Source organism: Phoca vitulina, unplaced genomic scaffold, assembly GCF_004348235.1.
Source record: "Phoca vitulina isolate PV1807 unplaced genomic scaffold, GSC_HSeal_1.0 scaffold25, whole genome shotgun sequence".
Taxonomy (NCBI): domain Eukaryota; kingdom Metazoa; phylum Chordata; class Mammalia; order Carnivora; family Phocidae; genus Phoca; species Phoca vitulina.
In genome coordinates this window covers 22,650,861-22,661,450 of record NW_022589728.1, presented here as the reverse complement: position 1 = coordinate 22,661,450, position 10,590 = coordinate 22,650,861, and the positions used below count along the sequence as shown (strand labels likewise).

The 10,590-nt window shown below is 40.0% G+C and overlaps 1 pseudogene; it reads left to right on the top strand.

The window, feature by feature from the left end:
• The first annotated feature begins 4,872 nt into the window (after positions 1 to 4,872).
• Positions 4,873 to 6,512, top strand: LOC116643121 (annotated as a pseudogene).
• The last annotated feature ends 4,078 nt before the right edge of the window (positions 6,513 to 10,590 follow it).

Genomic DNA, 10,590 nt, shown 5'->3' with positions numbered 1-10,590 from the left:
GTGTTGGTGAGGATGTGGAGAAAGGGGAACTCTCTTGCACTGTTGGTGGGAATGCAAACTGGTGCAGCCACTCTGGAAAACAGTATAGAGGTTCTTCAAAAAGTTAAAAAGACAACTACCCTAAGATCCAGCAATCACATTACTGGGTATTTGCCCAAAGAATGCAAAAGTACTAACTCAAAGGGATACATGCACCCCAATGTTTATAGCAGCATTATCTACAATAGTCAAATTATGGAATCAGATCAAGTGTCCATTGACTGATGATAAAGATGTGACATATATATATATATTAGCCAACCATAAAAAGGGATGAAATCTTACCATATGCAACAACATGGATGGAGCTAGAGAGCATTATGCTAGGTGAAATAAGTCAGTCAGAGAAAGACAAATACCATATGATTTCACTCATATGTGGAATGTAAGAAACAAAATAAACAAACAAAAAATGAGCAAAGGGGGCAAAAAAGAGAGAGAGGCAAATGAAGAAACAGACTCTTAACTATAGAGAACAAACTGATGGTTACCAGAAGGGAGATGGGGGGGGGAAATGGATTAAATCCCCCAGGTGATGGGGATTAAGGAGTGCACGTGTCTCAGAGTCCATAGTCTCTCATGGTTCATCTCTCCTTCTGATTCCCCCCTTCATTTTTCCATATACTGCATGGAGCACTGGGTGTTATATGAAAACAATGAACCGTGGATCACTACATCAAAAACTAATGATGTATTGTATGGTGACTAACATAACATAATAAAATTAAATTAAAAGAAAAAAGACAAATAGAGGGAAGAAGAACTAGGATGACCAGACTGTACTTTTTGTAAACTGATTAATAAACAAAATCTCCCTTGTTAAAAAAAAGGGGGGGGGGAGTGCACGTGTGATGAGCACTGGGTGATGTATGGAAGTGTTAAATCACTATATTGTACACCTGAAACTAGTATTACACTGTATGTTAGCTAACTGGAATTTAAGTAAAAACTTTTAAAAAAAAGACACTTCCACATCTCAGGATTTTACCAAGACAGCTCCTCATACCCCTCCTGTTGGATATATTAATAGTATATACACATAATCCCAAATTTGGGGGAGGAGTAGCCAATCTCTATGTACAGAGCTTTTTAGTAAGTAGGCAGAAAAGGGAACATAATAGGAGGTATTTCACAGCATTAAGAATGAGTTTTAAAGCAAGGGCAGAGACATTAAAAAAATATATACAATAAAGTAAGGACAAAAGCTTTAAGAAAATAGCAGTTGGAAGCCATTTAGTTTGCTAACAAACTGCCCCACATAACCAGAAACCCCAGAGAGCTGGTGGAGCTTCAAAATTGGTATAATGAACGACAAACCGCTACCTATATGTAGATGTCTCTCAAGAAAGGATTTCTAACAGACCATTCTTCTGCACTCCAGACATACTTACCCGACTGTGCACTGGATGTCTCCAGCTGGATATTCTATAGGCACTTCAACTTTCTCTTCCTCATTCTCTTAAGGAAGCTACAACTCCTCCTGATTTCCTATCTCAGTGGCATGACTCCTGAGCACTAATCTACACTGTTCATATCTGCATGATTTATACACAGTTTCTTCTACTTGCATTGCCTTCCTTTTGCACAGATCCCAAGCTTTGGGAAATGCCTGGCCAATACCTACTCAATCCAAGACCCAATAGTAGAAGCATCAACATGCTGGATTAAGGTTTTCTATCCTTCTTGGGTCTCCAAAGGTGGCTCATTGCACTCTGTTTAGACAGACATTTCTTGCAGTGTTTGTAGCACTTTATCACTAAATCTCTGTACTAGATAGGAAGCTCCTTGAAGGTATAATTATATCTTTTTTTCTTAAGATTAATTTATTTGAGAAAGAGAGAGCATGAATGGGGGAGGGGCAGAGAGAGAGGGAGAGAAAGAACCCTCAAGTAGACTCCCCACTGAGCATGAAGCCTGATGTGGGGCTTGACATGGGGCTCGATCCCAGGATCCTGAGATCATGACCTGAGCCTAAACCAAGAGTCTGAGGCTTAACCAACTGAGCTACCCAGGTGCACCCAATCTGTATCTTAATTGCCATTGGTGCTTAGTCCCAGACCCTCACTGCAGCTCTATAAATGTTTACTGGGCAAATGAGTGAGTTATATAGAAATTATGAAGTTATTTTTAATAAGAGCAAAGAATATTAATAGGCAATTCTCAAAGGAGAAAACACAAATGTCCGTGAACATACAAAAGATGTTCAAATTTATGTTGTTAGGGAAATGCAAAAAAAAACAAAACGAAAACCAATAATTTAGAATGCCAAAGATGGAAAAGATTGATAGTTTCTGGGCTGGCCAGGATACGTGAAACCATCATTCTCAAACACAATTGTTGGGACTATAAAATATTACAGTTATCATTGCAAGCAATTTCATAATAATTATGAAAAAGGAAAATGTATATATTCTTGGACCCCAAAGTCTCACTTCTGGGAATATATCTGACAAAAATAAGAGGGCAGTAACTTATAAGAGAATTGTTTTAGTAGCAATTTCTCCCCAAATAAACAACAAACAAACCAACAAATGAAAACATTCCTGGAAATCTAATTAATATGGTAATCAGTGGGTAAAATTATGATACATCCATGCTGTGGAAAAATACAAAGAATGAAGTAAATCCATGTGCATTGACTGGAAGAAATTATCTAAGGGTGTCTGGGTGGCTTAGTCAGTTAAGCATCTGCCTTTGGCTCAGGTCATGATCCCACAGTCCTGGGATCAGCCCTGCTGGGGCACTCCCTGCTCAGTGGGGAGTCTGCTTCTCTCTCTCCCTCTGCCCCCATCCTGCCCCGCTCATGCTCTCTCTCTCCCTCTAAAATAAATAAAATGTTTAAAAAAAGAAATTCTCTATAATATACTGAGTCAAAAGAAGTTCCAGAATAATATGTATTCTTGCACAAGCAAAAGGAAATATGGAAAGATAAAATTGCCAGAAGAGAGGGACAGAAGATTGATTTGTATACTTATAAATTATTTGAATTGTTTTTTAATATTTTAAAATTAATAACTTTAACATATGGAAAAGTACAGAAAATATAACTGATACCTGTCATTCCATCACTTAGATATATCAAATGTCAATATTTTGTCATATTTCCTGCAGCTCTCTTTTTACAAAAGGATTTAAGTGTCATATATAGACCTAAAGCCATTTACCCACCTCCCTGTTCCCACTCCTCCTCCCACTCTCCCCAGAGATAACCATCATCTTAAAATGGGGATAAATCCTTCCTGTGCATGATTTTATAGTTCACCTGTGCATATATGCTTTCATAAACATCCCAGATCTCTTTTGGTGTATTTAAGTTTACATAAATGGCATCATTTTTACCGTTCTACTTTTTTTTTTTTTTAAAGATTTTATTTATTTATTTGAGAGAGAGAGAATGAGAAAGAGCACATGAGAGGGGGGAGGGTCAGAGGGAGAAGCAGACTCCCTGCCGAGCAGGGAGCCCGATGCGGGACTTGATCCAGGGTCTCCAGGATCATGACCTGAGCCGAAGGCAGTCGCTTAACCAACTGAGCCACCCAGGCGCCCCCGTTCTACTTTTTTATACTCAACATTCCTTTTCAGCTTGAGCCATGTTGCTGAAGTTAATTCATTTTAATTGCCTATAATATTCTATTGTATAAGCTTACCACAATTTACTTATTCTGCTCTTGATGGAGATGAATGATGCAATGAATACATCGTCTCCATCTTATCTCGCACATGTGCCAGAGTCTCTCTGGGTTATGTAGCAAGAAGCAGAATTGTAGGATCACAGTGCATTTCTATTGGATTGATCAAGTTTTCTTTATTCCTCACCATTTTACCTATCAACTGGTTGAGAGTTATAGATTCTTTTCTTATTTATTTAATAATTATTCTTAAATTTTTGACATGCATTCTTGAATCTAAAGAGCTAGTAATAATCAAAAGGTGTGGCTTCAGCTTGAACTATAGAAGCATTTTACAACACTTGTAATCAAATTATGGCTCTTCCTATGGTCCATATCATGACTGGGAAATATTTTAGTTCCACCTTCTTTTTAAATCCTCTCACTCCAAATTAGTCTTTGCTCTTGTTTTTACAGCATGTTTATTTGGATTTACCAGATGTTTTCTGATGCCTTTGTTCATCCCTTCTCCATACATCCTATCCTACTCCTTCCCAGTCATTTTACTTATTCCTGAAGTCCATCTGTTAGTAATTTTAAAAATATTTGCCTAAAAATGTATTTTTTAATCTAATTCTTAAATGGTAGTTTAGATACTTTTAAAATTGGAGGATCACAGCTATTTTCTCTCAGTAGTAGACTTTACCCTTGGTTTTTAGCCTCTATTATTGTGTTTGAGAAAATAGCCATCAGCACAAATATTCCTTTGCTGATAATCTAGCTTTTATCTCTGGGTGATTTTTAACAATCTTCTCATTGTTTTTGATGTTTCGTACTTTTACTAAGACTTTTTCCAGGTGCAAATTTATTTTTATTCATTCTAACTAGACTAGGGGTTTTTGTTTAATCTAAGGATTTCTGTCTTATTTAATGAATATCAGTTATCATCTCTCTTAATATTCTTGTTCGTTATACATTCTCCTTCTTGATTCTTTACTCCTTGTCTTTTAACAACTGTCATATTTTTATCTGTTTTTCTCACTGTGCTGCATTACAATGAATTTCCTTAGATACATATTCTCTCTTCTACTGTATCTTACCTACAATCTGATTTATTCACAAAGTTTTTAATATCAAATAGTTGAAATTTTTATTTCTAGATATTCTTTTTTATTTAAGAAAATATGTTTTACCATTCCGTCCCTCCCCTTCTGGAACTCGGAGCTGCTGAGCAGGCTGTCGGCCATTTTGTGAGGGGGCAAAAGAGATGACCCACTGCGTGACCTTGGTTCAACTATCCATTTCCTGTGACCACCTCATTGACAAGGACATCGGCTCCAAGTCCGACCCACTCTGCGTCCTTTTACAGGATGTGGGAGGGGGCAGCTGGGCTGAGCTTGGCCGAACTGAGCGAGTGTGGAACTGCTCAAGCCCTGAGTTCTCCAAGACTCTGCAGCTTGAGTACCACTTTGAAACAGTCCAGAAGCTCTGATTTGGCATTTATGACATAGACAACAAGACACCTGAGCTGGGGGTTGATGACTTCCTAGGAGGGGCTGAGTGTTCCCTAGGACAGATTGTGTCCAGCCAGATAATAACTCTACCCTTGATGCTGAAGCCTGGAAAACCTGCTGGGTGGGGGACCATCACAGTATCTGCTCAAGAGATAAAGGATAATTGTATAGTGACCATGGAGGTGGAGGCCAGAAAACTAGATAAGAAGGACTTCCTGAGGAAATCGGACCTGTTCTTGGAGTTCTTCCGTCAGGGTGATGGGAAATGGCACCTGGCATACAGATCTGAGGTAATCAAGAACAACTTGAAACCTACATGGAAGCGCTTCTCTGTTCCCCTTCAGCATTTCTGTTGGGGAGACCCCCAACACACCCATCCAGGTGCGATGCTCAGACTATGACAGCGATGGTTCACATGATCTCATTGGTACCTTCTACACCAGCTTGGCCCAGTTGCAAGCAGTCCCGGCTGTTTGAATGTATCCACCCTGAGAAACAGCAGGAAAAGAAAAGCTACAAGAACACTTTTTGTGTCAAGATTTGCCAGGTAGAAACACAGTATTCATTCCTGGACTATGGGATGGGAGGCTGTCAAATCAACTTCACTGTAGGCATTGACTTTACGGGCTCCAATGGAGAGCCTTCCTCCCCGGACTCCCTGCACTACCTGAGCCCAACAGGGGTCAACGAGTACCTGACAGCACTGTGGAGTGTGGGCAGTGTGATTCAGGACTATGACTCAGACAAGCTATTCCCAGCATTTGGATTTGGGGCCCAGGTACCCCCCGATTGGCAGGTCTCCCATGAATTTGCCTTGAACTTCAACCCCAGTAACTCCTACTGCCCAGGCATCCAGGGCATTGTGGATGCTCACCGCAAGCCCTGCCCCAAGTTCGCCCCTATGGGCCCACCAGCTTTGCACCCATCATCAACCATGTGGCCAGGGTGGCAACCCAGGCTGCACGTCGGAGGACCTCCTCGCAGTACTTGGTGCTGCTGCTGCTGACTGACGGCGCTGTGACAGATGTGGAGGCTACACGTCAGGCTGTGGAGCGTGCCTCCTACCTGCCCATGTCAGTGATTGTCATGGGTGTGGGGGGCGCTGACTGCGAGGCCAGGGAGCAGCTGGATGCTGATGGTGGACCCCTGCGTGCATGCTCCGGGGAGGCAGCTGCCCATGACATAGTGCAGTTTGTTGCCCTACCGCCGCTTCCAGAATGCCCCTCGGGAGACACCAGCACAGACTGTGCTCGCAGAAGTACCCACACAACTGGTCTACGTCAAGGCCCAGGGTTGGGCCCCATTCAAGCCACTTCCACCCCCAGCCAAGAGCCCTGCACAGGCTCCTTAGGCCTAGATTCCCTTAGAGGGTGGGCTATGGCTCGTCCTCAGCCTTGTGTCCCCAAGGTCCCTGTGGGCATGGCTCAACGCTGCACACATTGCCCAGCGCTGCACTTTACATTTTATACTTTTATATTTGCTCCTGCTGTTGCTCTTGATCCCTCCTACTTGCCCCTGGTATCCTTCATTTAATAAAGATCAGTGAAGACCAAAAAAAAAGAAAAAAAGAAAAAAATATGTTTTATTTTCTCAGAACATCCTGTTTTTGCCTATAATGTTTCCATTTTAAAAACATGCTTAACATTCTAGATACAACTACTTTTGTGAACGTTCTGAAAGTCCAATCTGGCTAATCTTTCTCCTGTCCATTGACTTTTGCATAAGGCGAATGATTTCCTTATACATCTTGTAATTTTGGAAGGTGAGTTTATCTTCAACGGGGATTTTTTTTTTTTTTTTTTTAAGAACCACATGTCCTTTGGGCTGAAGCATGATGTAGAGAGGTTGTGCATTTCCTTCTGCCTGGTGTCCCAGGTGTTTGCCCACATCCAGACTAGTTTTTGACATTAACTTCTTATTGTGATGGTTCCCTTACTATGCATTTGGTAAGATTTCCTGGTACATGGCTCAGACTTTTATTTCCTTCACCCACAGCTTTTTATCACCTCCCTGGCAGAACAAGTTTTCCAAATTCTTTTTTTTGTTGGGGGGAGGCAGCCTTTCCAGAGCTCAGTTACATGCAGGTGTCTCAGTTGTAGGTAAACACCGTGAATGGATGGAGCCCCAAAGTAACACGTTCTATCCTGGCATGTCGATTAAAACCCCAGTTCCTAGACCCTCCCTCTATTTCTGATTCTACATCCCTTGGGTTGCTGCAACTCTAGCTAGCACCAGGAATTTTCCTTCTCTTTTTTTCTAGCTCAGTCGTGTATTTTTTCAAATTTGGTTATATTTCATCCTTTATTTCTATGAATTTATAATAATGAAATTTTCTTTGTTAGTCTGCAATAGGGCCAAAATGAATTTCCTCTTAGAGTTTGAAATATTACAGGGAACAGTTATTAGAGTTATAACTCAAAGGATAAATAAAAAAGTACTCTTGATAAAATAGGGGTATTTCATATAGAATAATATTCCTTTGAAATTGATACAATTTTAGAAGTTTTGAATCTTGAAGTACTGCTCCCTAAGCTCTCTGGAAGATGCAGTTATTCACAATAATGTACTCCTTCAGGGTTGTGGATACTCTAGCATTTCTCATCCATCAACTTTAGAAATTCACATATAACACTATGATATAATATATGTATTGACTAGTTTGCAAACATGTAGGAACTTATTTTATGATAGAGATATCATCTTCACTCAGGGAGGATAGGATTTTATGACAAAGATTATTCCTTTTCAATGCTGGGGTAAAGCCTAAAAGGTATGTCCCAAAGGTAGGTCCCACTGATGGTCTGATGGCAGGTCCCAAAATGCAGACATACACTCCAAGAGAGACCATGCCACCTCAGGACTGTCCTGTATTATCATCAAAAACAGCACTAACATAAAAACAACTTGTCTTGAATGCTCATGTGCCCCACTCTACTCAAAGTGTTTGCTGTATATGATATCGCATTGATTCTCTCACCAGGTGAGGTAGGCACTGTTATTATCCCATCTGACATATGAGAAATTGGAGCATAGAGAAGTTCTGTAGCTCACTCAGTCATAAACAGTAGAGCTGGGCTATAAACTCAGGTTGTCTTAAACCTGATCCTAAACACTCTTCACCTCCTAAGAGCAGGAAGCACCAAAAACAACCCTCACCAATTTTGCCATTTTGCCTCGATTTTTCCTTAGCAGGGTAATTCTATTCCTAGGCTTCTCCCCCCTGTCCTCATGTAGAAGTACAGAATGAATTGTTTTTCTAAGTGTCCCTTTTTTCTCAACCGTTAGTATGGTCGTTCTTCCTGATTGAACACCTCCTTATCCTTCAAGTCCAGCTGAACCAGACCTCTTTGTTTAAGTTTTCCTTGATTTCAGGTGCAGTTTCTTACAGTGCCTTGACTTGCTCGTTCATCCATCTGTATCCCTCAGTACACATAGAATTAGCTGCCAGTGGTCAGGGATTGTGAAAAGTGGTGGGTCTAGCATCCCCATGAAAGATGCGAATGAATGTTTGGCCATTTGCCACTGGGATGTTAAGAGAAGCAATCAGCAGCTACACTTGGCAGTTGTTTTCTCAATAGAGTGGCTTAGTGTTTTCTCTACATCTTTATCTCTGAGCTTTACAGAAATGCAGAAGCCAACAGGCCAATATTGGGTCATCACTTTGGCTGCAGAAATTCTTATATTCTATTAAATGAGAGAGGGAGAATAAAAATAAAGGGCTCAGGATCTGAAAATAAGGTCAAACTAATACGCCAGAAATGTATACAAATGCTTATCTACTTTTACTTACTAGTATTTATTCTATATACAGACATTTATGGATATAAGTATATATGTTTGTATAATTATGGGCTTAATATGTGTTTGGACGAGGAGCATAAACGTAAGGGAGGGCCAATCATTCCCACAGCCCTTTATCTAATACACATTAAATGTCCACTACATGCCAGTTCCTACCCTGCATTCTCGTACTTACAAGTTTACATTATGTACTTATAGGTTTTTAAAAAAATTAATTGAAGTCAAAATTTCATTCAGATTCCGTTAGGTTTTACCTAATGTTCCTTTTCTGTTCCAGGATTCCATTCAGGATGCCAGATTCCTTTTAGCTGTCACAGTCTCTTACGTTCCTCTAGGCTAGGACACTTTCTCAGACTTGCCTTATTTTTGATGATCTTGAAAGTTTGAGGCATCCTGGTCAGGTATTTTATAGAAGGTATCTGTTTGGGGGTTTTCTGGCATTTTTTTCATGATTAAATTGGGGTTATGGGTTTTGGGAAAGAAGATCCCAAAAAAGATCAAAGGAGACCCACAGAGGTAAAGTGCCATTCTCATCACGACATAATACCCACCTGACTTAGTGCTGTTGATGTTACTCTTGACCATTTGCCTGAAGTACTGTTTGTCAGGTGTCTCCACTAGTTTCTCACCTTTCCGTACCGTACTTTTGGGAAGGCAGTCACTGAACAGCTCACACTTAAAGATCAAGGAACGATGTTCCTCCCTCTTGAGAATGGAGTAACATAAATCACTGGAATTCTTCTACAGAGAAAGTTTGTCTTTTCTGCCTATTTATTTATTTATCCATCATTTATTCATATTGGTATGGACTTAGAGATTTTATTTTATACTTTGGGTTATATTATGGACTTAGAGATTTTATTTTATACTTTGGGTTATAATCCAATGCTAATTTATTCTGTTGCTCAAATTATTGCCACTTTGACTATAGGGAGCTATTTTAATTGACTTCTGTGCCTCTTTGACATATTCCCATCGTTGTTGGTTTTTTGAGCACTTCTAACTTTCTGGCACTATAAGATGCTCTGAGCTCATCTTATATTTCCTGCTCCAGTTCTATAATTAGCCATTTCTCCAAGGATGCCTGGTTGCTATTTTGGAGAAGGGTATTAGAAATCAAAATCTGGGCAATAGGTGTGCTTGTTGCTACTGGGGTGTTTTACTTCTAGGACCTCTCAGTTGACAAAGCCAGGAAATACATATGTGCAAACAAACCCCTGTTTGTGTGTGTGTGTGTGTACCCATCTCTGTATTAAGCTACACATTAGTTCACACTGATGTCTCTAGGTCTAATCTATTATCACATGGATCATTCTAGCCTTCTCCCTTTGCTTGTCTGTAATGTCCCACTCCAACAGTGAGAAACCTGGCTGCCACCTTCTACCATCCATTTACTTAATTGTCCAGTTCCAGTACATATGTATAGTGGTTTCAGTTTATAGGCTTTTACTGAAGAAAGTTGAAGCCAATTAATCATTCCTAAGTGCCATTATGGACTGCCTATAGCAACAGAAATAAGCATCGACCTACTATTATTAGTGCCATTTGGAGAGTGTTAAGAAAATTAAAACAATCATCAAATATTTGTCTTACATGTAAATGGATTCTATTCAATTCTACAAACATTT